The sequence below is a fragment of the Bacillus rossius genome, unplaced genomic scaffold (genome assembly GCF_032445375.1).
Source record: "Bacillus rossius redtenbacheri isolate Brsri unplaced genomic scaffold, Brsri_v3 Brsri_v3_scf463, whole genome shotgun sequence".
NCBI lineage: Eukaryota > Metazoa > Arthropoda > Insecta > Phasmatodea > Bacillidae > Bacillus > Bacillus rossius.
In genome coordinates, this window is record NW_026962660.1 from 1 (window position 1) to 23,762 (window position 23,762).

General features: G+C 51.9%; 32 non-coding genes across 32 annotated transcripts; 15 read left to right on the plus strand and 17 right to left on the minus strand.

Moving 5' to 3' along the window:
- Positions 1-13: 13 nt before the first annotated feature.
- Positions 14-177, minus strand: LOC134544633 (U1 spliceosomal RNA). Its single transcript, XR_010077931.1, has one exon. It is a non-coding gene; the product is annotated as a U1 spliceosomal RNA (small nuclear RNA).
- Positions 178-725: 548 nt separating this feature from the next.
- On the plus strand, positions 726-846 carry LOC134544671 (U5 spliceosomal RNA). The gene has a single exon (XR_010077968.1). It is a non-coding gene; the product is annotated as a U5 spliceosomal RNA (small nuclear RNA).
- A 301-nt stretch (positions 847-1,147) lies between these two features.
- Positions 1,148-1,310, minus strand: LOC134544639 (U1 spliceosomal RNA). The gene has a single exon (XR_010077937.1). It is a non-coding gene; the product is annotated as a U1 spliceosomal RNA (small nuclear RNA).
- Positions 1,311-1,855: 545 nt separating this feature from the next.
- Positions 1,856-1,975, plus strand: LOC134544645 (U5 spliceosomal RNA). The gene has a single exon (XR_010077943.1). It is a non-coding gene; the product is annotated as a U5 spliceosomal RNA (small nuclear RNA).
- Positions 1,976-2,276: 301 nt separating this feature from the next.
- LOC134544644 (U1 spliceosomal RNA) lies at positions 2,277-2,439 on the minus strand. The gene has a single exon (XR_010077942.1). It is a non-coding gene; the product is annotated as a U1 spliceosomal RNA (small nuclear RNA).
- A 545-nt stretch (positions 2,440-2,984) lies between these two features.
- On the plus strand, positions 2,985-3,104 carry LOC134544670 (U5 spliceosomal RNA). Its single transcript, XR_010077967.1, has one exon. It is a non-coding gene; the product is annotated as a U5 spliceosomal RNA (small nuclear RNA).
- Positions 3,105-3,404: 300 nt separating this feature from the next.
- Positions 3,405-3,567, minus strand: LOC134544655 (U1 spliceosomal RNA). Its single transcript, XR_010077953.1, has one exon. It is a non-coding gene; the product is annotated as a U1 spliceosomal RNA (small nuclear RNA).
- Positions 3,568-4,112: 545 nt separating this feature from the next.
- LOC134544646 (U5 spliceosomal RNA) lies at positions 4,113-4,232 on the plus strand. Its single transcript, XR_010077944.1, has one exon. It is a non-coding gene; the product is annotated as a U5 spliceosomal RNA (small nuclear RNA).
- A 300-nt stretch (positions 4,233-4,532) lies between these two features.
- Positions 4,533-4,695, minus strand: LOC134544667 (U1 spliceosomal RNA). The gene has a single exon (XR_010077964.1). It is a non-coding gene; the product is annotated as a U1 spliceosomal RNA (small nuclear RNA).
- Positions 4,696-5,238: 543 nt separating this feature from the next.
- On the plus strand, positions 5,239-5,358 carry LOC134544647 (U5 spliceosomal RNA). Its single transcript, XR_010077945.1, has one exon. It is a non-coding gene; the product is annotated as a U5 spliceosomal RNA (small nuclear RNA).
- Positions 5,359-5,657: 299 nt separating this feature from the next.
- LOC134544623 (U1 spliceosomal RNA) lies at positions 5,658-5,820 on the minus strand. Its single transcript, XR_010077921.1, has one exon. It is a non-coding gene; the product is annotated as a U1 spliceosomal RNA (small nuclear RNA).
- A 543-nt stretch (positions 5,821-6,363) lies between these two features.
- LOC134544648 (U5 spliceosomal RNA) lies at positions 6,364-6,483 on the plus strand. Its single transcript, XR_010077946.1, has one exon. It is a non-coding gene; the product is annotated as a U5 spliceosomal RNA (small nuclear RNA).
- A 299-nt stretch (positions 6,484-6,782) lies between these two features.
- LOC134544624 (U1 spliceosomal RNA) lies at positions 6,783-6,945 on the minus strand. Its single transcript, XR_010077922.1, has one exon. It is a non-coding gene; the product is annotated as a U1 spliceosomal RNA (small nuclear RNA).
- Positions 6,946-7,488: 543 nt separating this feature from the next.
- On the plus strand, positions 7,489-7,608 carry LOC134544649 (U5 spliceosomal RNA). The gene has a single exon (XR_010077947.1). It is a non-coding gene; the product is annotated as a U5 spliceosomal RNA (small nuclear RNA).
- Positions 7,609-7,907: 299 nt separating this feature from the next.
- Positions 7,908-8,070, minus strand: LOC134544625 (U1 spliceosomal RNA). The gene has a single exon (XR_010077923.1). It is a non-coding gene; the product is annotated as a U1 spliceosomal RNA (small nuclear RNA).
- Positions 8,071-8,613: 543 nt separating this feature from the next.
- LOC134544650 (U5 spliceosomal RNA) lies at positions 8,614-8,733 on the plus strand. The gene has a single exon (XR_010077948.1). It is a non-coding gene; the product is annotated as a U5 spliceosomal RNA (small nuclear RNA).
- A 299-nt stretch (positions 8,734-9,032) lies between these two features.
- On the minus strand, positions 9,033-9,195 carry LOC134544626 (U1 spliceosomal RNA). The gene has a single exon (XR_010077924.1). It is a non-coding gene; the product is annotated as a U1 spliceosomal RNA (small nuclear RNA).
- A 543-nt stretch (positions 9,196-9,738) lies between these two features.
- On the plus strand, positions 9,739-9,858 carry LOC134544651 (U5 spliceosomal RNA). Its single transcript, XR_010077949.1, has one exon. It is a non-coding gene; the product is annotated as a U5 spliceosomal RNA (small nuclear RNA).
- A 299-nt stretch (positions 9,859-10,157) lies between these two features.
- On the minus strand, positions 10,158-10,320 carry LOC134544627 (U1 spliceosomal RNA). The gene has a single exon (XR_010077925.1). It is a non-coding gene; the product is annotated as a U1 spliceosomal RNA (small nuclear RNA).
- A 543-nt stretch (positions 10,321-10,863) lies between these two features.
- Positions 10,864-10,983, plus strand: LOC134544652 (U5 spliceosomal RNA). Its single transcript, XR_010077950.1, has one exon. It is a non-coding gene; the product is annotated as a U5 spliceosomal RNA (small nuclear RNA).
- Positions 10,984-11,282: 299 nt separating this feature from the next.
- Positions 11,283-11,445, minus strand: LOC134544628 (U1 spliceosomal RNA). Its single transcript, XR_010077926.1, has one exon. It is a non-coding gene; the product is annotated as a U1 spliceosomal RNA (small nuclear RNA).
- A 543-nt stretch (positions 11,446-11,988) lies between these two features.
- Positions 11,989-12,108, plus strand: LOC134544653 (U5 spliceosomal RNA). The gene has a single exon (XR_010077951.1). It is a non-coding gene; the product is annotated as a U5 spliceosomal RNA (small nuclear RNA).
- A 299-nt stretch (positions 12,109-12,407) lies between these two features.
- On the minus strand, positions 12,408-12,570 carry LOC134544629 (U1 spliceosomal RNA). The gene has a single exon (XR_010077927.1). It is a non-coding gene; the product is annotated as a U1 spliceosomal RNA (small nuclear RNA).
- A 6,341-nt stretch (positions 12,571-18,911) lies between these two features.
- LOC134544630 (U1 spliceosomal RNA) lies at positions 18,912-19,074 on the minus strand. The gene has a single exon (XR_010077928.1). It is a non-coding gene; the product is annotated as a U1 spliceosomal RNA (small nuclear RNA).
- A 543-nt stretch (positions 19,075-19,617) lies between these two features.
- On the plus strand, positions 19,618-19,737 carry LOC134544654 (U5 spliceosomal RNA). Its single transcript, XR_010077952.1, has one exon. It is a non-coding gene; the product is annotated as a U5 spliceosomal RNA (small nuclear RNA).
- A 299-nt stretch (positions 19,738-20,036) lies between these two features.
- LOC134544631 (U1 spliceosomal RNA) lies at positions 20,037-20,199 on the minus strand. Its single transcript, XR_010077929.1, has one exon. It is a non-coding gene; the product is annotated as a U1 spliceosomal RNA (small nuclear RNA).
- Positions 20,200-20,742: 543 nt separating this feature from the next.
- LOC134544656 (U5 spliceosomal RNA) lies at positions 20,743-20,862 on the plus strand. The gene has a single exon (XR_010077954.1). It is a non-coding gene; the product is annotated as a U5 spliceosomal RNA (small nuclear RNA).
- Positions 20,863-21,161: 299 nt separating this feature from the next.
- LOC134544632 (U1 spliceosomal RNA) lies at positions 21,162-21,324 on the minus strand. Its single transcript, XR_010077930.1, has one exon. It is a non-coding gene; the product is annotated as a U1 spliceosomal RNA (small nuclear RNA).
- A 543-nt stretch (positions 21,325-21,867) lies between these two features.
- Positions 21,868-21,987, plus strand: LOC134544657 (U5 spliceosomal RNA). Its single transcript, XR_010077955.1, has one exon. It is a non-coding gene; the product is annotated as a U5 spliceosomal RNA (small nuclear RNA).
- A 299-nt stretch (positions 21,988-22,286) lies between these two features.
- LOC134544634 (U1 spliceosomal RNA) lies at positions 22,287-22,449 on the minus strand. Its single transcript, XR_010077932.1, has one exon. It is a non-coding gene; the product is annotated as a U1 spliceosomal RNA (small nuclear RNA).
- Positions 22,450-22,992: 543 nt separating this feature from the next.
- Positions 22,993-23,112, plus strand: LOC134544658 (U5 spliceosomal RNA). The gene has a single exon (XR_010077956.1). It is a non-coding gene; the product is annotated as a U5 spliceosomal RNA (small nuclear RNA).
- Positions 23,113-23,411: 299 nt separating this feature from the next.
- Positions 23,412-23,574, minus strand: LOC134544635 (U1 spliceosomal RNA). The gene has a single exon (XR_010077933.1). It is a non-coding gene; the product is annotated as a U1 spliceosomal RNA (small nuclear RNA).
- Positions 23,575-23,762: the final 188 nt, after the last annotated feature.

Here is a 23,762-nt window from a genome sequence, read left to right on the forward strand (position 1 = left end):
TTGAAATTTTTTCACCGGGACAGCGCGAACGCAGTCCCGACTACCAAAAATTACGCGCCCGAGTTACCCACATTTGGGGTAATCGCAGAGGTCAGCTCAAACCGAAGTGCAAGGGAAGAGCCTCACCCTGGGGGAACCCCCTGCTTGATCAGGGTAGCCCCTACGCCAGGTAAGTATGCTGCGCAGTGTTTCGCTTTTCTATTTCACTTGGAGCTCGGACCACCTCATCAACGTGTTTTGAGGTTATGTACTTCTTACCTCCGAAACAGCTCTTTCCCCAGACATAACACTCCCGTGCCAGTTCATCACACTACATGACAGTACACACCAACAATGCAAATACAATTTCTTCCTACAACTGCCCGTTTCTACTCGCACCTCGTTTCCTTTGTTTCTGTACCCCACGGCGACGGTCGACCGCCGCGTGCATTTGGTTACCCCCGTTTGCCGCGTGGCGGCACTTGGCTTACACCGTTTGCCGCGTGGCGGCACTCGGGTCGTCGCGTCCGCCTCGGCAAAAGGCGGGCACCACGGCACAGTCGAGAGGGGAACTTTTTTCCATTAGCAACATACCCTAGGGTTTCACGAAATATCGAGTGCCGTGTCCCACGAGGCGATTTTCGGACGATTTCGCGGCTTCAGGCTGCACGACCGTACGCTATTTTCACCATTAGTGGTGGTCCGCACATTTTTCCTATATAGTCCGGATTTTCAAAGTTTCAACCGTGCTCTGGTTTCCCTTCAAACGCATAAATCTTTCGCCTTTTTACTAAAGATTTCCGTGGAGGGGAACATTTGATGAGTCTTTAAACAATTTTTTGTTGTGCCCAGTGTTTACACACTGGGCCCGGTTACCGTTAAACCACTGGGCCCGGGGGTGAGGCGGGGAGGGGGAAATCTGAAAAATCGAATTGGACAAGTATCGTTCATGGGAATTTTTTTTTTCTTTTTTCAACTATTACCATGCACAATTACGTACCTTCCTTCCGCACTTTCAAGACGGTGGGGGTTGTTCGCCAAGGCACCGTAAACTTGAGACCTACGAATGCATTACATACCATACACAGATGAAAAAAAAAAAAAAATTACACTTCACTGTACATAATTCTTAACACTACTTCACAACTACTAAGTTGAAATTTTTTCACCGGGACAAGCGCGAACGCAGTCCCGACTACCAAAAATTACGCGCCCGAGTTACCCACATTTGGGGTAATCGCAGAGGTCAGCTCAACCGAAGTGCAAGGGAAGAGCCTCACCCTGGGGGAACCCCCTGCTTGATCAGGGTAGCCCCTACGCCAGGTAAGTATTGCTGCGCAGTGTTTCGCTTTTCTATTTCACTTGGAGCTCGGACCACCTCATCAACGTGTTTTGAGGTTATGTACTTCTACCTCCGAAACAGCTCTTTCCCCAGACATAACACTCCCGTGCCAGTTCATCACACTACATGACAGTACACAACCAACAATGCAAATACAATTTCTTCCTACAACTGCCCGTTTCTACTCGCACCTCGTTTCCTTTGTTTCTGTACCCACGGCGACGGTCGACCGCCGCGTGCATTTGGTTACCCCGTTTGCCGCGTGGCGGCACTTGGTTACACCGTTTGCCGCGTGGCGGCACTCGGGTCGTCGCGTCCGCCTCGGCAAAAAGGCGGGCACCACGGCACAGTCGAGAGGGGAACTTTTTTCCATTAGCAACATACCTAGGGTTTCACGAAATATCGAGTGCCGTGTCCCACGAGGCGATTTTCGGACGATTCGCGGCTTCAGGCTGCACGACCGTACGCTATTTTCACCATTAGTGGTGGTCCGCACATTTTTCCTATATAGTCCGGATTTTCAAAGTTTCAACCGTGCTCTGGTTTCCCTTCAAACGCATAAATCTTTCGCCTTTTACTAAAGATTTCCGTGGAGGGGAACATTTGATGAGTCTTTAAACAATTTTTTGTTGTGCCCAGTGTTTACACACTGGGCCGGTTACCGTTAAACCACTGGGCCCGGGGGTGAGGCCGGGGAGGGGGAAATCTGAAAAATCGAATTGGACAAGTATCGTTCATGGGAATTTTTTTTTTCTTTTTTCAACTATTACCATGCACAATTACGTACCTTCCTTCCCGCACTTTCAAGACGGTGGGGTTGTTCGCCAAGGCACCGTAAACTTGAGACCTACGAATGCATTACATACCATACACAGATGAAAAAAAAAAAAAAAATTACACTTCACTGTACATAATTCTTAACACTACTTCACAACTACTAAGTTGAAATTTTTTCACCGGGACAGCGCGAACGCAGTCCCGACTACCAAAAATTACGCGCCCGAGTTACCCACATTTGGGGTAATCGCAGAGGTCAGCTCAACCGAAGTGCAAGGGAAGAGCCTCACCCTGGGGGAACCCCCTGCTTGATCAGGGTAGCCCCTACGCCAGGTAAGTATGCTGCGCAGTGTTTCGCTTTTTCTATTTCACTTGGAGCTCGGACCACCTCATCAACGTGTTTTGAGGTTATGTACTTCTACCTCCGAAACAGCTCTTTCCCCAGACATAACACTCCCGTGCCAGTTCATCACACTACATGACAGTACACACCAACAATGCAAATACAATTTCTTCCTACAACTGCCCGTTTCTACTCGCACCTCGTTTCCTTTGTTTCTGTACCCACGGCGACGGTCGACCGCCGCGTGCATTTGGTTACCCCCGTTTGCCGCGTGGCGGCACTTGGTTACACCGTTTGCCGCGTGGCGGCACTCGGGTCGTCGCGTCCGCCTCGGCAAAAAGGCGGGCACCACGGCACAGTCGAGAGGGGAACTTTTTTCCATTAGCAACATACCTAGGGTTTCACGAAATATCGAGTGCCGTGTCCCACGAGGCGATTTTCGGACGATTCGCGGCTTCAGGCTGCACGACCGTACGCTATTTTCACCATTAGTGGTGGTCCGCACATTTTTCCTATATAGTCCGGATTTTCAAAGTTTCAACCGTGCTCTGGTTTCCCTTCAAACGCATAAATCTTTCGCCTTTTACTAAAGATTTCCGTGGAGGGGAAACATTTGATGAGTCTTTAAACAATTTTTTGTTGTGCCCAGTGTTTACACACTGGCCGGTTACCGTTAAACCACTGGGCCCGGGGGTGAGGGCGGGGAGGGGGAAATCTGAAAAATCGAATTGGACAAGTATCGTTCATGGGAATTTTTTTTTTCTTTTTTCAACTATTACCATGCACAATTACGTACCTTCCTTCCGCACTTTCAAGACGGTGGGGTTGTTCGCCAAGGCACCGTAAACTTGAGACCTACGAATGCATTACATACCATACACAGATGAAAAAAAAAAAAAAAATTACACTTCACTGTACATAATTCTTAACACTACTTCACAACTACTAAGTTGAAATTTTTTCACCGGGACAGCGCGAACGCAGTCCCGACTACCAAAAATTACGCGCCCGAGTTACCCACATTTGGGGTAATCGCAGAGGTCAGCTCAACCGAAGTGCAAGGGAAGAGCCTCACCCTGGGGGAACCCCCTGCTTGATCAGGGTAGCCCCTACGCCAGGTAAGTATGCTGCGCAGTGTTTCGCTTTTCTATTTCACTTGGAGCTCGGACCACCTCATCAACGTGTTTTGAGGTTATGTACTTCTACCTCCGAAACAGCTCTTTCCCCCAGACATAACACTCCCGTGCCAGTTCATCACACTACATGACAGTACACACCAACAATGCAAATACAATTTCTTCCTACAACTGCCCGTTTCTACTCGCACCTCGTTTCCTTTGTTTCTGTACCCACGGCGACGGTCGACCGCCGCGTGCATTTGGTTACCCCGTTTGCCGCGTGGCGGCACTTGGTTACACCGTTTGCCGCGTGGCGGCACTCGGGTCGTCGCGTCCGCCTCGGCAAAAAGGCGGGCACCACGGCCACAGTCGAGAGGGGAACTTTTTTCCATTAGCAACATACCTAGGGTTTCACGAAATATCGAGTGCCGTGTCCCACGAGGCGATTTTCGGACGATTCGCGGCTTCAGGCTGCACGACCGTACGCTATTTTCACCATTAGTGGTGGTCCGCACATTTTTCCTATATAGTCCGGATTTTCAAAGTTTCAACCGTGCTCTGGTTTCCCTTCAAACGCATAAATCTTTCGCCTTTTACTAAAGATTTCCGTGGAGGGGAACATTTGATGAGTCTTTAAACAATTTTTTGTTGTGCCCAGTGTTTACACACTGGGCCGGTTACCGTTAAACCACTGGGCCCGGGGGTGAGGCGGGGAGGGGGAAATCTGAAAAATCGAATTGGACAAGTATCGTTCATGGGAATTTTTTTTTTCTTTTTTCAACTATTACCATGCACAATTACGTACCTTCCTTCCGCACTTTCAAGACGGTGGGGTTGTTCGCCAAGGCACCGTAAACTTGAGACCTACGAATGCATTACATACCATACACAGATGAAAAAAAAAAAAAAAAATTACACTTCACTGTACATAATTCTTAACACTACTTCACAACTACTAAGTTGAAATTTTTTCACCGGGACAGCGCGAACGCAGTCCCGACTACCAAAAATTACGCGCCCGAGTTACCCACATTTGGGGTAATCGCAGAGGTCAGCTCAACCGAAGTGCAAGGGAAGAGCCTCACCCTGGGGGAACCCCCTGCTTGATCAGGGTAGCCCCTACGCCAGGTAAGTATGCTGCGCAGTGTTTCGCTTTTCTATTTCACTTGGAGCTCGGACCACCTCATCAACGTGTTTTGAGGTTATGTACTTCTACCTCCGAAACAGCTCTTTCCCCAGACATAACACTCCCGTGCCAGTTCATCACACTACATGACAGTACACACCAACAATGCAAATACAATTTCTTCCTACAACTGCCCGTTTCTACTCGCACCTCGTTTCCTTTGTTTCTGTACCCACGGCGACGGTCGACCGCCGCGTGCATTTGGTTACCCCGTTTGCCGCGTGGCGGCACTTGGTTACACCGTTTGCCGCGTGGCGGCACTCGGGTCGTCGCGTCCGCCTCGGCAAAAAGGCGGGCACCACGGCACAGTCGAGAGGGGAACTTTTTTCCATTAGCAACATACCTAGGGTTTCACGAAATATCGAGTGCCGTGTCCCACGAGGCGATTTTCGGACGATTCGCGGCTTCAGGCTGCACGACCGTACGCTATTTTCACCATTAGTGGTGGTCCGCACATTTTTCCTATATAGTCCGGATTTTCAAAGTTTCAACCGTGCTCTGGTTTCCCTTCAAACGCATAAATCTTTCGCCTTTTACTAAAGATTTCCGTGGAGGGGAACATTTGATGAGTCTTTAAACAATTTTTTGTTGTGCCCAGTGTTTACACACTGGGCCGGTTACCGTTAAACCACTGGGCCCGGGGGTGAGGCGGGGAGGGGGAAATCTGAAAAATCGAATTGGACAAGTATCGTTCATGGGAATTTTTTTTTTCTTTTTTCAACTATTACCATGCACAATTACGTACCTTCCTTCCGCACTTTCAAGACGGTGGGGTTGTTCGCCAAGGCACCGTAAACTTGAGACCTACGAATGCATTACATACCATACACAGATGAAAAAAAAAAAAAAAATTACACTTCACTGTACATAATTCTTAACACTACTTCACAACTACTAAGTTGAAATTTTTTCACCGGGACAGCGCGAACGCAGTCCCGACTACCAAAAATTACGCGCCCGAGTTACCCACATTTGGGGTAATCGCAGAGGTCAGCTCAACCGAAGTGCAAGGGAAGAGCCTCACCCTGGGGGAACCCCCTGCTTGATCAGGGTAGCCCCTACGCCAGGTAAGTATGCTGCGCAGTGTTTCGCTTTTCTATTTCACTTGGAGCTCGGACCACCTCATCAACGTGTTTTGAGGTTATGTACTTCTACCTCCGAAACAGCTCTTTCCCCAGACATAACACTCCCGTGCCAGTTCATCACACTACATGACAGTACACACCAACAATGCAAATACAATTTCTTCCTACAACTGCCCGTTTCTACTCGCACCTCGTTTCCTTTGTTTCTGTACCCACGGCGACGGTCGACCGCCGCGTGCATTTGGTTACCCCGTTTGCCGCGTGGCGGCACTTGGTTACACCGTTTGCCGCGTGGCGGCACTCGGGTCGTCGCGTCCGCCTCGGCAAAAAGGCGGGCACCACGGCACAGTCGAGAGGGGAACTTTTTTCCATTAGCAACATACCTAGGGTTTCACGAAATATCGAGTGCCGTGTCCCACGAGGCGATTTTCGGACGATTCGCGGCTTCAGGCTGCACGACCGTACGCTATTTTCACCATTAGTGGTGGTCCGCACATTTTTCCTATATAGTCCGGATTTTCAAAGTTTCAACCGTGCTCTGGTTTCCCTTCAAACGCATAAATCTTTCGCCTTTTACTAAAGATTTCCGTGGAGGGGAACATTTGATGAGTCTTTAAACAATTTTTTGTTGTGCCCAGTGTTTACACACTGGGCCGGTTACCGTTAAACCACTGGGCCCGGGGGTGAGGCGGGGAGGGGGAAATCTGAAAAATCGAATTGGACAAGTATCGTTCATGGGAATTTTTTTTTTCTTTTTTCAACTATTACCATGCACAATTACGTACCTTCCTTCCGCACTTTCAAGACGGTGGGGTTGTTCGCCAAGGCACCGTAAACTTGAGACCTACGAATGCATTACATACCATACACAGATGAAAAAAAAAAAAAAAATTACACTTCACTGTACATAATTCTTAACACTACTTCACAACTACTAAGTTGAAATTTTTTCACCGGGACAGCGCGAACGCAGTCCCGACTACCAAAAATTACGCGCCCGAGTTACCCACATTTGGGGTAATCGCAGAGGTCAGCTCAACCGAAGTGCAAGGGAAGAGCCTCACCCTGGGGGAACCCCCTGCTTGATCAGGGTAGCCCCTACGCCAGGTAAGTATGCTGCGCAGTGTTTCGCTTTTCTATTTCACTTGGAGCTCGGACCACCTCATCAACGTGTTTTGAGGTTATGTACTTCTACCTCCGAAACAGCTCTTTCCCCAGACATAACACTCCCGTGCCAGTTCATCACACTACATGACAGTACACACCAACAATGCAAATACAATTTCTTCCTACAACTGCCCGTTTCTACTCGCACCTCGTTTCCTTTGTTTCTGTACCCACGGCGACGGTCGACCGCCGCGTGCATTTGGTTACCCCGTTTGCCGCGTGGCGGCACTTGGTTACACCGTTTGCCGCGTGGCGGCACTCGGGTCGTCGCGTCCGCCTCGGCAAAAAGGCGGGCACCACGGCACAGTCGAGAGGGGAACTTTTTTCCATTAGCAACATACCTAGGGTTTCACGAAATATCGAGTGCCGTGTCCCACGAGGCGATTTTCGGACGATTCGCGGCTTCAGGCTGCACGACCGTACGCTATTTTCACCATTAGTGGTGGTCCGCACATTTTTCCTATATAGTCCGGATTTTCAAAGTTTCAACCGTGCTCTGGTTTCCCTTCAAACGCATAAATCTTTCGCCTTTTACTAAAGATTTCCGTGGAGGGGAACATTTGATGAGTCTTTAAACAATTTTTTGTTGTGCCCAGTGTTTACACACTGGGCCGGTTACCGTTAAACCACTGGGCCCGGGGGTGAGGCGGGGAGGGGGAAATCTGAAAAATCGAATTGGACAAGTATCGTTCATGGGAATTTTTTTTTTCTTTTTTCAACTATTACCATGCACAATTACGTACCTTCCTTCCGCACTTTCAAGACGGTGGGGTTGTTCGCCAAGGCACCGTAAACTTGAGACCTACGAATGCATTACATACCATACACAGATGAAAAAAAAAAAAAAAATTACACTTCACTGTACATAATTCTTAACACTACTTCACAACTACTAAGTTGAAATTTTTTCACCGGGACAGCGCGAACGCAGTCCCGACTACCAAAAATTACGCGCCCGAGTTACCCACATTTGGGGTAATCGCAGAGGTCAGCTCAACCGAAGTGCAAGGGAAGAGCCTCACCCTGGGGGAACCCCCTGCTTGATCAGGGTAGCCCCTACGCCAGGTAAGTATGCTGCGCAGTGTTTCGCTTTTCTATTTCACTTGGAGCTCGGACCACCTCATCAACGTGTTTTGAGGTTATGTACTTCTACCTCCGAAACAGCTCTTTCCCCAGACATAACACTCCCGTGCCAGTTCATCACACTACATGACAGTACACACCAACAATGCAAATACAATTTCTTCCTACAACTGCCCGTTTCTACTCGCACCTCGTTTCCTTTGTTTCTGTACCCACGGCGACGGTCGACCGCCGCGTGCATTTGGTTACCCCGTTTGCCGCGTGGCGGCACTTGGTTACACCGTTTGCCGCGTGGCGGCACTCGGGTCGTCGCGTCCGCCTCGGCAAAAAGGCGGGCACCACGGCACAGTCGAGAGGGGAACTTTTTTCCATTAGCAACATACCTAGGGTTTCACGAAATATCGAGTGCCGTGTCCCACGAGGCGATTTTCGGACGATTCGCGGCTTCAGGCTGCACGACCGTACGCTATTTTCACCATTAGTGGTGGTCCGCACATTTTTCCTATATAGTCCGGATTTTCAAAGTTTCAACCGTGCTCTGGTTTCCCTTCAAACGCATAAATCTTTCGCCTTTTACTAAAGATTTCCGTGGAGGGGAACATTTGATGAGTCTTTAAACAATTTTTTGTTGTGCCCAGTGTTTACACACTGGGCCGGTTACCGTTAAACCACTGGGCCCGGGGGTGAGGCGGGGAGGGGGAAATCTGAAAAATCGAATTGGACAAGTATCGTTCATGGGAATTTTTTTTTTCTTTTTTCAACTATTACCATGCACAATTACGTACCTTCCTTCCGCACTTTCAAGACGGTGGGGTTGTTCGCCAAGGCACCGTAAACTTGAGACCTACGAATGCATTACATACCATACACAGATGAAAAAAAAAAAAAAAATTACACTTCACTGTACATAATTCTTAACACTACTTCACAACTACTAAGTTGAAATTTTTTCACCGGGACAGCGCGAACGCAGTCCCGACTACCAAAAATTACGCGCCCGAGTTACCCACATTTGGGGTAATCGCAGAGGTCAGCTCAACCGAAGTGCAAGGGAAGAGCCTCACCCTGGGGGAACCCCCTGCTTGATCAGGGTAGCCCCTACGCCAGGTAAGTATGCTGCGCAGTGTTTCGCTTTTCTATTTCACTTGGAGCTCGGACCACCTCATCAACGTGTTTTGAGGTTATGTACTTCTACCTCCGAAACAGCTCTTTCCCCAGACATAACACTCCCGTGCCAGTTCATCACACTACATGACAGTACACACCAACAATGCAAATACAATTTCTTCCTACAACTGCCCGTTTCTACTCGCACCTCGTTTCCTTTGTTTCTGTACCCACGGCGACGGTCGACCGCCGCGTGCATTTGGTTACCCCGTTTGCCGCGTGGCGGCACTTGGTTACACCGTTTGCCGCGTGGCGGCACTCGGGTCGTCGCGTCCGCCTCGGCAAAAAGGCGGGCACCACGGCACAGTCGAGAGGGGAACTTTTTTCCATTAGCAACATACCTAGGGTTTCACGAAATATCGAGTGCCGTGTCCCACGAGGCGATTTTCGGACGATTCGCGGCTTCAGGCTGCACGACCGTACGCTATTTTCACCATTAGTGGTGGTCCGCACATTTTTCCTATATAGTCCGGATTTTCAAAGTTTCAACCGTGCTCTGGTTTCCCTTCAAACGCATAAATCTTTCGCCTTTTACTAAAGATTTCCGTGGAGGGGAACATTTGATGAGTCTTTAAACAATTTTTTGTTGTGCCCAGTGTTTACACACTGGGCCGGTTACCGTTAAACCACTGGGCCCGGGGGTGAGGCGGGGAGGGGGAAATCTGAAAAATCGAATTGGACAAGTATCGTTCATGGGAATTTTTTTTTTCTTTTTTCAACTATTACCATGCACAATTACGTACCTTCCTTCCGCACTTTCAAGACGGTGGGGTTGTTCGCCAAGGCACCGTAAACTTGAGACCTACGAATGCATTACATACCATACACAGATGAAAAAAAAAAAAAAAATTACACTTCACTGTACATAATTCTTAACACTACTTCACAACTACTAAGTTGAAATTTTTTCACCGGGACAGCGCGAACGCAGTCCCGACTACCAAAAATTACGCGCCCGAGTTACCCACATTTGGGGTAATCGCAGAGGTCAGCTCAACCGAAGTGCAAGGGAAGAGCCTCACCCTGGGGGAACCCCCTGCTTGATCAGGGTAGCCCCTACGCCAGGTAAGTATGCTGCGCAGTGTTTCGCTTTTCTATTTCACTTGGAGCTCGGACCACCTCATCAACGTGTTTTGAGGTTATGTACTTCTACCTCCGAAACAGCTCTTTCCCCAGACATAACACTCCCGTGCCAGTTCATCACACTACATGACAGTACACACCAACAATGCAAATACAATTTCTTCCTACAACTGCCCGTTTCTACTCGCACCTCGTTTCCTTTGTTTCTGTACCCACGGCGACGGTCGACCGCCGCGTGCATTTGGTTACCCCGTTTGCCGCGTGGCGGCACTTGGTTACACCGTTTGCCGCGTGGCGGCACTCGGGTCGTCGCGTCCGCCTCGGCAAAAAGGCGGGCACCACGGCACAGTCGAGAGGGGAACTTTTTTCCATTAGCAACATACCTAGGGTTTCACGAAATATCGAGTGCCGTGTCCCACGAGGCGATTTTCGGACGATTCGCGGCTTCAGGCTGCACGACCGTACGCTATTTTCACCATTAGTGGTGGTCCGCACATTTTTCCTATATAGTCCGGATTTTCAAAGTTTCAACCGTGCTCTGGTTTCCCTTCAAACGCATAAATCTTTCGCCTTTTACTAAAGATTTCCGTGGAGGGGAACATTTGATGAGTCTTTAAACAATTTTTTGTTGTGCCCAGTGTTTACACACTGGGCCGGTTACCGTTAAACCACTGGGCCCGGGGGTGAGGCGGGGAGGGGGAAATCTGAAAAATCGAATTGGACAAGTATCGTTCATGGGAATTTTTTTTTTCTTTTTTCAACTATTACCATGCACAATTACGTACCTTCCTTCCGCACTTTCAAGACGGTGGGGTTGTTCGCCAAGGCACCGTAAACTTGAGACCTACGAATGCATTACATACCATACACAGATGAAAAAAAAAAAAAAAATTACACTTCACTGTACATAATTCTTAACACTACTTCACAACTACTAAGTTGAAATTTTTTCACCGGGACAGCGCGAACGCAGTCCCGACTACCAAAAATTACGCGCCCGAGTTACCCACATTTGGGGTAATCGCAGAGGTCAGCTCAACCGAAGTGCAAGGGAAGAGCCTCACCCTGGGGGAACCCCCTGCTTGATCAGGGTAGCCCCTACGCCAGGTAAGTATGCTGCGCAGTGTTTCGCTTTTCTATTTCACTTGGAGCTCGGACCACCTCATCAACGTGTTTTGAGGTTATGTACTTCTACCTCCGAAACAGCTCTTTCCCCAGACATAACACTCCCGTGCCAGTTCATCACACTACATGACAGTACACACCAACAATGCAAATACAATTTCTTCCTACAACTGCCCGTTTCTACTCGCACCTCGTTTCCTTTGTTTCTGTACCCACGGCGACGGTCGACCGCCGCGTGCATTTGGTTACCCCGTTTGCCGCGTGGCGGCACTTGGTTACACCGTTTGCCGCGTGGCGGCACTCGGGTCGTCGCGTCCGCCTCGGCAAAAAGGCGGGCACCACGGCACAGTCGAGAGGGGAACTTTTTTCCATTAGCAACATACCTAGGGTTTCACGAAATATCGAGTGCCGTGTCCCACGAGGCGATTTTCGGACGATTCGCGGCTTCAGGCTGCACGACCGTACGCTATTTTCACCATTAGTGGTGGTCCGCACATTTTTCCTATATAGTCCGGATTTTCAAAGTTTCAACCGTGCTCTGGTTTCCCTTCAAACGCATAAATCTTTCGCCTTTTACTAAAGATTTCCGTGGAGGGGAACATTTGATGAGTCTTTAAACAATTTTTTGTTGTGCCCAGTGTTTACACACTGGGCCGGTTACCGTTAAACCACTGGGCCCGGGGGTGAGGCGGGGAGGGGGAAATCTGAAAAATCGAATTGGACAAGTATCGTTCATGGGAATTTTTTTTTTCTTTTTTCAACTATTACCATGCACAATTACGTACCTTCCTTCCGCACTTTCAAGACGGTGGGGTTGTTCGCCAAGGCACCGTAAACTTGAGACCTACGAATGCATTACATACCATACACAGATGAAAAAAAAAAAAAAAATTACACTTCACTGTACATAATTCTTAACACTACTTCACAACTACTAAGTTGAAATTTTTTCACCGGGACAGCGCGAACGCAGTCCCGACTACCAAAAATTACGCGCCCGAGTTACCCACATTTGGGGTAATCGCAGAGGTCAGCTCAACCGAAGTGCAAGGGAAGAGCCTCACCCTGGGGGAACCCCCTGCTTGATCAGGGTAGCCCCTACGCCAGGTAAGTATGCTGCGCAGTGTTTCGCTTTTCTATTTCACTTGGAGCTCGGACCACCTCATCAACGTGTTTTGAGGTTATGTACTTCTACCTCCGAAACAGCTCTTTCCCCAGACATAACACTCCCGTGCCAGTTCATCACACTACATGACAGTACACACCAACAATGCAAATACAATTTCTTCCTACAACTGCCCGTTTCTACTCGCACCTCGTTTCCTTTGTTTCTGTACCCACGGCGACGGTCGACCGCCGCGTGCATTTGGTTACCCCGTTTGCCGCGTGGCGGCACTTGGTTACACCGTTTGCCGCGTGGCGGCACTCGGGTCGTCGCGTCCGCCTCGGCAAAAAGGCGGGCACCACGGCACAGTCGAGAGGGGAACTTTTTTCCATTAGCAACATACCTAGGGTTTCACGAAATATCGAGTGCCGTGTCCCACGAGGCGATTTTCGGACGATTCGCGGCTTCAGGCTGCACGACCGTACGCTATTTTCACCATTAGTGGTGGTCCGCACATTTTTCCTATATAGTCCGGATTTTCAAAGTTTCAACCGTGCTCTGGTTTCCCTTCAAAGGCATCAAACTGTTCAGGGGAATTTTTTAAAAGCTTTTTGAAGCAAATCTGAGCACTTTTGGCCATTAACTAACTGGTTTCCTTTCAGCAATTTCAGCGAGCCGCCGAGACCTGCTGCTGCTAGTTCCTGAGTCGACCACCAGGAGTGCTCTTGTGTAGATCTAGTTCTTAGATCCTAGATCTTCTTCTTGTGAGTGCTGTGCGCCACCGAGTCGCGGCCTATTGGGGCGGCTGAGGGGGGAGTTTGGAATGGACTCCCTCCCGATGAAGCCAAACCAGGGCGGGGGCGACCTCGGTCAGAGGCCATCGGCCGAGGCCACTTCTTGTGACTCCCGGCAACCAAGTTGTAGCCTATTGGGGAGGCCGAGGGGAGAGTTTGGAATGGACTCTCTCCCGATGACGCCGAACCAGGGCGGGGACGACTTTGGTCCGAGGCCCTCGGCCGAGGCCGGTTCTGGCGATGTGATGACTACTGACAATCGGCCACCCCAGCCACGACAATACTGTGGACCGCATCGCCAGCGCTTGGAGACCATGCAAGTCGGGTCTGGGGAGGCGGGCGCTGCTGGGGTCGGGGGGGTGGCTCCGCCTCCCTCCCCCGCGCCGGCCGGGCTGCGCACCCAGACTGTTTGCATTAAGGTCAGCGAGACGGAACATCTTCACGGCCTGGACGTCTCCACCATCCTCGCTCTGCCTACGACTACCTCTGCTCCAACACCACCAACTGTGACTACTACTACCACCACGGCCTGCATCACTTCACCGATCATGTCTCCTGCGCCTTCTCTTCCGCTGTTGCCGACCGACTCACCGCCTGCCGCCGTTCCTCCTGCTGCGACTGCTACTCCCATGGACACCGGCTTCATCGTTCCCACGAAGACCGTCAAGCGCGCCCACCCCGACCAGCACTCCTCCGACGATGCCGTCCCTACCAGCAACCGCTACGACAGTCTCCTCAGTCTACCGGATACCGACACCGACGACGGCGCTGGGGCTGCCTCCTCGGACCGACCCTTGACTGCCAAGCCCCGCCGCAAGCAGCATGCTAAACGGCACCGGCCCGACACGCAACCTCCTCCTGTGCCCTTCACCACTCTCCCGGGCCCCTCTTCGACGAGTCCCAGCTCATCTCGTGCTCCACCCCGCCCTCCAGCCTCGCAGCCTCGTGCCTCCTCCTCGGCGGCGCCTCGCCCGCCTACCTCCACTCCTCGCACGCCTCGCATGCCTCCGATCGCCTGCCTTCTCACGCCCACAGCCGGCCCCTTCGCCACTGCACAACGTTTTCAGTCTCTCCTCTCCGGTCCTCTCTCTGTCACCTCCGTCAATGACCGCACCTCCTTTTATACCAGCAACCCTCAGGACCACCAGCTCCTATTTGACGAACTCCAACGCCTCGGATATAAACCCTACACCCATCTCCGCCCCGACGAGCGTGCCGATCGAGTTGTGATCAAGAAACTCCCTCTCTCCACGACGGCTGACGAGGTCACCCAGTCCCTGCTCGACCTGCACCTACCTGTGGCATCTGTGGTGGCCATGCGCACCTCTCCTACTTCAACGACCCGGCCTTTCCTGGTCACTACATCCGGTCTGGGTGAGGCAGCCCCCTTCCTGAAGTTGAAGACATTGGGCTGCTGGGTGGTGGCAGTTGAGAAATACCGCGGCTCGGGGCGCGTACCTCAGTGCTACCGCTGCCAGCGGCCTGGACACCCGTCCTCCCGATGCCACCGGGACCTCGCCTGTTTCAAGTGCGCTGGGCCCCACTGGTCTCGGGACTGCACCTCGACTACCCGACGCTGCACGCTCTGTGACGGGGCCCACTTCGCTACTTCCACTGACTGTCGCGTGATTCAGGCTTACCTGCGCCGACACCCTCAACGACTCACTGACGCCACGACGACTGCCGTGGGGACCGGGCCCTCTGTCCCGTCCCTGTCCGATCCCAAGACGTTTCCTGCTCTCTCCACCAATGCTTGGGCACGCCCTCCCCCCGTTGTACCGGTTGTTCCCCCCTCTGCCACCTCGCACCCTCCTCCTTCCGCTCCTTCTTCTGACTCTCGACCGCTTGCCTCCGACTCAGACTGCTCGTCGCTTTCATCCCTCATTCACGACTTCATTTCATTCATCCGACAGTACCTCCCGCTCATCCGGACTGTCCTGACGGCACTCTCCCGAGCCCGCACCTCCACCGAGAAGTTCGAAGTGCTCCTCCAGGCCCTTCTGAATTTCTTCGATGGATCCCGCCCCTCCCCTTAGTGTCCTCATCTGGAACGTCTTTTCCCTCCTCCCTAAGCTCCACGACCTTTTGCACCTGCTCCACGAGCGATCGCCCGACGTCGTGTTCCTTTCTGAGACCTGGCTCTCCCCCTCTGCCCCCGTCCTGGTCCCCGGGTATGCGGTCCACCGTGCCGATCGCGATGGTCGGGGCGGGGGGGTGGCGTTACTCGTCCGCAACACCATTTCACATCATCGCCGTCGCATCCCTTCTTCCCCCGCGGCCGAGGCGGTTGCTGTGCGCTTGCACGGCCTCCCGTACTCCCTGACCTTGGTATCCTTGTACCTCCCCCCTCAGTTCGCCTTTCCCACGGCCGACGTTGTCGCCCTCGGTCGGCTCGACGCCCACGTCGTGCTGGCCGGGGACTTCAACGCCACCCATCCCTTCTGGGGCTGTGCCGCCGCAAACCGGCGGGGCAGCTCCCTCCGGCAACTCCTTCGGCGTACTCCTCTCTCTCTTTATGCCCCTCCGACCCCGACATTTTTTCCGGCCCAGCTCAACCGGCAACCCAGCATCATCGACTTTGCACTGTCCACGCCCCTCCCCATTCTCTCGGATCTCACCACCATCGCCTCCGGCACCTCCGACCACTTGCCTGTTCTTGCCACACTTCACTTTCACCCCCATTCTAACCCCCACCTCCCCCGCTTCGATTTTCCCAAGGCCGACTGGGGCGGTTTTCAGCGTTCCCTCTCCGCTGCCATTGACCTGTCTGTTCCGTTCGATACCCCTGCCCGCCTTGACGCCAACGTTCTCTCGCTGACCGACGCCATTTCCGCGGCCGCCTCTGCCAACATACCTCTGGTTCCCCCCCGTCCCCTTGTCGACCCATTTCCGCCTTACCTCCGGGACGCCTTGTCCTTGCGCAACCGCTTCCGCGTCCTCTGGCAGGCTAGTCGTTCCCTGCTGCACCGGCGGGTGTACCTGGTGCTGCGGGGGCGCTGCCGGCGATTGGTCGCGGAGTGGAGGGCCCGTCTGGAGACTCGGCGTCTCCAATCCCTCTCTGCTTGCTCCGGCTCCCTCTGGTCTCACGTCCGTCGTCTCCGCTCGGTTCCTACCACCATCCCCCCGCTGACCACCCCCACGGGTGTGGCGGAAACGGCCTCGGAGCGATCCGAGGCGGTGGCCGCCTACCTGGCGACCACCTTCGCATCCGCACCCGGCCCTTCCCTGTCCTCCGAGTCTTCGGACGACGAGGACGGGGCCCGCCTCCTGTCTCGCCACGTCACTTTGCCCCCCCTTCCGGCCACCTTCCCCCTGCCGCTCGTCACGCCTTCCGAGGTCCGCACCCTGCTCGCCCGCCTTCGGCCCCGTTCTGCTCCTGGCCACGACTCTCTGCCCTCCCCCGTGCTCCGTGCCCTACCTCGCAAGGCCCTTGTGTTTCTGACCCGTCTTTTCAACGCAATGTTCCTCCTCTGCCACTTCCCCACCCCCTGGAAAACCGCCATCGTCTCACCCATCCCCAAACCTGGCAAGCCCCCGTCTCTCCCTTCATCTTTTCGGCCCATCTCGCTTCTTCCTATTCTGTCCAAGGTCGCGGAACGGGCGATCCACCGCCGTCTCCTCTTTCAAGTCACCACCCTGGACCTTCTACCCCGCCACCAGTTCGGTTTCCGCCCCCGCCACTCGACGACCCACGCCATTGCCCGTGTGGAGCACCTGGTGGTCCAGGGATTCGCCAGGCGGCAACACACGGGCATGGTGCTTCTTGACCTCGCCCGTGCTTTCGATTCCGTTCCGCATGCCCAGCTCCTCCAGCGCCTCTCTGCCACCGACCTCTCATCTCATCTCGTCCGCCTCCTCTGCTCCTTCCTGGAGGGTCGCACCTTCCGGGTTCGGGTGGAGGGGGTCCTCTCCGGCCCCCGCCCCATCTCCGCCGGCGTCCCCCAGGGCGCCATTCTCTCACCGCTACTTTTTACCCTCCACATCTCTGATCTCAAGCCCCCTCCCGGCACCTATCTTGTCCAGTACGCCGATGATACCTGTCTCCTGGCCTCTTCAGTTTCCGAGCGGCTGCTCTGCGACCGTCTCGGCCGCGGCCTCACTTCCCTCAACAATCAGTTCCTCGCGCATGGCATCGGGCTCACTCACTCTAAATCACGATCCATCCTCTTCTCCCGACTTCATCCACACCACGACCACCCGCCAGTCATCTCCGCCGTAGCCATCCCCTGGTCGCCTCGCATCCGTTATCTGGGGGTCACCCTAGACAATACCTTTACTTTTCTGCCGCACCTCGACTCCATCCGCACCAAGTCCCGTGCCGTCATGGCTCAGCTGGCCACCGTACTCAGACCGACATCCGGCACCCCTCTCGACGTTCGTGTGACTGCCTACCGTTCCTTCGTTCTTCCCCACTTCCTCTACGCGTGCCCGGCTTGGGTCCACTCCTCTCTGTACAACCTCCGTCCGATCGCCCGGTCCTACTTTCTCGGTGCCCGCCTCCTGCTCGGTCTCCCTCGCGCCACCTTACGGCAGACCCTCCTGGACCAGACTGGGCTCCCGCACTTACACGAGCTGCTCTGCAAGGTGACTAAGAAGTTCCTCCGCCACTGCCGGCGTTCTGACAACCCCCTGATCCGACTCCTTGCAGAGCCCCTGCCTGACGCCCCTCACCCCCGCCGACCGCTCTTTACCTACGATCATTTGAGACGCCCTGACCCCGATGACGTTGACGCTGGTGCAGTCGCGGCTGGTGGGCCCGGCAGCTGACGACGGTGATCACCACGTCCACGGTTGGCTCTGAGGAATGTTACCAGGCATCATCCCATCACGATCTCTGCTCTCAGTGAACTACTGCCTACCATCGCCACTGCTCCGGACCGTCTTCATCTGCGGCCCGGCACCTTCTGCGCCCCGAGTCGCCCCCGGCAGCCCACAGAAGATTCGCCGCCCAACAAGCAGCTGGACCTCTAGGACGGTATCGTCGGAGGGGCCCCGTTTCGTCAGTGTTGAATAAAGATTGTCACCATTCGCCCTTGTGGCCATGTATTCGTGTTCTATGTTGTGTTTTATTTGTGTTCACCTGTATCCGCTTTTTATATTAAAGATGAATTTTTTGGTGGGTAACTCCCTTCAGTGGGAGTTCCCTTTGTAAAAAAAAAAAAAAAAAAAAAAAAAAAAAAACTAAAGATTTCCGTGGAGGGGAACATTTGATGAGTCTTTAAACAATTTTTTGTTGTGCCCAGTGTTTACACACTGGGCCGGTTACCGTTAAACCACTGGGCCCGGGGGTGAGGCGGGGAGGGGGAAATCTGAAAAATCGAATTGGACAAGTATCGTTCATGGGAATTTTTTTTTTCTTTTTTCAACTATTACCATGCACAATTACGTACCTTCCTTCCGCACTTTCAAGACGGTGGGGTTGTTCGCCAAGGCACCGTAAACTTGAGACCTACGAATGCATTACATACCATACACAGATGAAAAAAAAAAAAAAAATTACACTTCACTGTACATAATTCTTAACACTACTTCACAACTACTAAGTTGAAATTTTTTCACCGGGACAGCGCGAACGCAGTCCCGACTACCAAAAATTACGCGCCCGAGTTACCCACATTTGGGGTAATCGCAGAGGTCAGCTCAACCGAAGTGCAAGGGAAGAGCCTCACCCTGGGGGAACCCCCTGCTTGATCAGGGTAGCCCCTACGCCAGGTAAGTATGCTGCGCAGTGTTTCGCTTTTCTATTTCACTTGGAGCTCGGACCACCTCATCAACGTGTTTTGAGGTTATGTACTTCTACCTCCGAAACAGCTCTTTCCCCAGACATAACACTCCCGTGCCAGTTCATCACACTACATGACAGTACACACCAACAATGCAAATACAATTTCTTCCTACAACTGCCCGTTTCTACTCGCACCTCGTTTCCTTTGTTTCTGTACCCACGGCGACGGTCGACCGCCGCGTGCATTTGGTTACCCCGTTTGCCGCGTGGCGGCACTTGGTTACACCGTTTGCCGCGTGGCGGCACTCGGGTCGTCGCGTCCGCCTCGGCAAAAAGGCGGGCACCACGGCACAGTCGAGAGGGGAACTTTTTTCCATTAGCAACATACCTAGGGTTTCACGAAATATCGAGTGCCGTGTCCCACGAGGCGATTTTCGGACGATTCGCGGCTTCAGGCTGCACGACCGTACGCTATTTTCACCATTAGTGGTGGTCCGCACATTTTTCCTATATAGTCCGGATTTTCAAAGTTTCAACCGTGCTCTGGTTTCCCTTCAAACGCATAAATCTTTCGCCTTTTACTAAAGATTTCCGTGGAGGGGAACATTTGATGAGTCTTTAAACAATTTTTTGTTGTGCCCAGTGTTTACACACTGGGCCGGTTACCGTTAAACCACTGGGCCCGGGGGTGAGGCGGGGAGGGGGAAATCTGAAAAATCGAATTGGACAAGTATCGTTCATGGGAATTTTTTTTTTCTTTTTTCAACTATTACCATGCACAATTACGTACCTTCCTTCCGCACTTTCAAGACGGTGGGGTTGTTCGCCAAGGCACCGTAAACTTGAGACCTACGAATGCATTACATACCATACACAGATGAAAAAAAAAAAAAAAATTACACTTCACTGTACATAATTCTTAACACTACTTCACAACTACTAAGTTGAAATTTTTTCACCGGGACAGCGCGAACGCAGTCCCGACTACCAAAAATTACGCGCCCGAGTTACCCACATTTGGGGTAATCGCAGAGGTCAGCTCAACCGAAGTGCAAGGGAAGAGCCTCACCCTGGGGGAACCCCCTGCTTGATCAGGGTAGCCCCTACGCCAGGTAAGTATGCTGCGCAGTGTTTCGCTTTTCTATTTCACTTGGAGCTCGGACCACCTCATCAACGTGTTTTGAGGTTATGTACTTCTACCTCCGAAACAGCTCTTTCCCCAGACATAACACTCCCGTGCCAGTTCATCACACTACATGACAGTACACACCAACAATGCAAATACAATTTCTTCCTACAACTGCCCGTTTCTACTCGCACCTCGTTTCCTTTGTTTCTGTACCCACGGCGACGGTCGACCGCCGCGTGCATTTGGTTACCCCGTTTGCCGCGTGGCGGCACTTGGTTACACCGTTTGCCGCGTGGCGGCACTCGGGTCGTCGCGTCCGCCTCGGCAAAAAGGCGGGCACCACGGCACAGTCGAGAGGGGAACTTTTTTCCATTAGCAACATACCTAGGGTTTCACGAAATATCGAGTGCCGTGTCCCACGAGGCGATTTTCGGACGATTCGCGGCTTCAGGCTGCACGACCGTACGCTATTTTCACCATTAGTGGTGGTCCGCACATTTTTCCTATATAGTCCGGATTTTCAAAGTTTCAACCGTGCTCTGGTTTCCCTTCAAACGCATAAATCTTTCGCCTTTTACTAAAGATTTCCGTGGAGGGGAACATTTGATGAGTCTTTAAACAATTTTTTGTTGTGCCCAGTGTTTACACACTGGGCCGGTTACCGTTAAACCACTGGGCCCGGGGGTGAGGCGGGGAGGGGGAAATCTGAAAAATCGAATTGGACAAGTATCGTTCATGGGAATTTTTTTTTTCTTTTTTCAACTATTACCATGCACAATTACGTACCTTCCTTCCGCACTTTCAAGACGGTGGGGTTGTTCGCCAAGGCACCGTAAACTTGAGACCTACGAATGCATTACATACCATACACAGATGAAAAAAAAAAAAAAAATTACACTTCACTGTACATAATTCTTAACACTACTTCACAACTACTAAGTTGAAATTTTTTCACCGGGACAGCGCGAACGCAGTCCCGACTACCAAAAATTACGCGCCCGAGTTACCCACATTTGGGGTAATCGCAGAGGTCAGCTCAACCGAAGTGCAAGGGAAGAGCCTCACCCTGGGGGAACCCCCTGCTTGATCAGGGTAGCCCCTACGCCAGGTAAGTATGCTGCGCAGTGTTTCGCTTTTCTATTTCACTTGGAGCTCGGACCACCTCATCAACGTGTTTTGAGGTTATGTACTTCTACCTCCGAAACAGCTCTTTCCCCAGACATAACACTCCCGTGCCAGTTCATCACACTACATGACAGTACACACCAACAATGCAAATACAATTTCTTCCTACAACTGCCCGTTTCTACTCGCACCTCGTTTCCTTTGTTTCTGTACCCACGGCGACGGTCGACCGCCGCGTGCATTTGGTTACCCCGTTTGCCGCGTGGCGGCACTTGGTTACACCGTTTGCCGCGTGGCGGCACTCGGGTCGTCGCGTCCGCCTCGGCAAAAAGGCGGGCACCACGGCACAGTCGAGAGGGGAACTTTTTTCCATTAGCAACATACCTAGGGTTTCACGAAATATCGAGTGCCGTGTCCCACGAGGCGATTTTCGGACGATTCGCGGCTTCAGGCTGCACGACCGTACGCTATTTTCACCATTAGTGGTGGTCCGCACATTTTTCCTATATAGTCCGGATTTTCAAAGTTTCAACCGTGCTCTGGTTTCCCTTCAAACGCATAAATCTTTCGCCTTTTACTAAAGATTTCCGTGGAGGGGAACATTTGATGAGTCTTTAAACAATTTTTTGTTGTGCCCAGTGTTTACACACTGGGCCGGTTACCGTTAAACCACTGGGCCCGGGGGTGAGGCGGGGAGGGGGAAATCTGAAAAATCGAATTGGACAAGTATCGTTCATGGGAATTTTTTTTTTCTTTTTTCAACTATTACCATGCACAATTACGTACCTTCCTTCCGCACTTTCAAGACGGTGGGGTTGTTCGCCAAGGCACCGTAAACTTGAGACCTACGAATGCATTACATACCATACACAGATGAAAAAAAAAAAAAAAATTACACTTCACTGTACATAATTCTTAACACTACTTCACAACTACTAAGTTGAAATTTTTTCACCGGGACAGCGCGAACGCAGTCCCGACTACCAAAAATTACGCGCCCGAGTTACCCACATTTGGGGTAATCGCAGAGGTCAGCTCAACCGAAGTGCAAGGGAAGAGCCTCACCCTGGGGGAACCCCCTGCTTGATCAGGGTAGCCCCTACGCCAGGTAAGTATGCTGCGCAGTGTTTCGCTTTTCTATTTCACTTGGAGCTCGGACCACCTCATCAACGTGTTTTGAGGTTATGTACTTCTACCTCCGAAACAGCTCTTTCCCCAGACATAACACTCCCGTGCCAGTTCATCACACTACATGACAGTACACACCAACAATGCAAATACAATTTCTTCCTACAACTGCCCGTTTCTACTCGCACCTCGTTTCCTTTGTTTCTGTACCCACGGCGACGGTCGACCGCCGCGTGCATTTGGTTACCCCGTTTGCCGCGTGGCGGCACTTGGTTACACCGTTTGCCGCGTGGCGGCACTCGGGTCGTCGCGTCCGCCTCGGCAAAAAGGCGGGCACCACGGCACAGTCGAGAGGGGAACTTTTTTCCATTAGCAACATACCTAGGGTTTCACGAAATATCGAGTGCCGTGTCCCACGAGGCGATTTTCGGACGATTCGCGGCTTCAGGCTGCACGACCGTACGCTATTTTCACCATTAGTGGTGGTCCGCACATTTTTCCTATATAGTCCGGATTTTCAAAGTTTCAACCGTGCTCTGGTTTCCCTTCAAACGCATAAATCTTTCGCCTTTTACTAAAGATTTCCGTGGAGGGGAACATTTGATGAGTCTTTAAACAATTTTTTGTTGTGCCCAGTGTTTACACACTGGGCCGGTTACCGTTAAACCACTGGGCCCGGGGGTGAGGCGGGGAGGGGGAAATCTGAAAAATCGAATTGGACAAGTATCGTTCATGGGAATTTTTTTTTTCTTTTTTCAACTATTACCATGCACAATTACGTACCTTCCTTCCGCACTTTCAAGACGGTGGGGTTGTTCGCCAAGGCACCGTAAACTTGAGACCTACGAATGCATTACATACCATACACAGATGAAAAAAAAAAAAAAAATTACACTTCACTGTACATAATTCTTAACACTACTTCACAACTACTAAGTTGAAATTTTTTCACCGGGACAGCGCGAACGCAGTCCCGACTACCAAAAATTACGCGCCCGAGTTACCCACATTTGGGGTAATCGCAGAGGTCAGCTCAACCGAAGTGCAAGGGAAGAGCCTCACCCTGGGGGAACCCCCTGCTTGATCAGGGTAGCCCCTACGCCAGGTAAGTATGCTGCGCAGTGTTTCGCTTTTCTATTTCACTTGGAGCTCGGACCACCTCATCAACGTGTTTTGAGGTTATGTACTTCTACCTCCGAAACAGCTCTTTCCCCAGACATAACACTCCCGTGCCAGTTCATCACACTACATGACAGTACACACCAACAATGCAAATACAATTTCTTCCTACAACTGCCCGT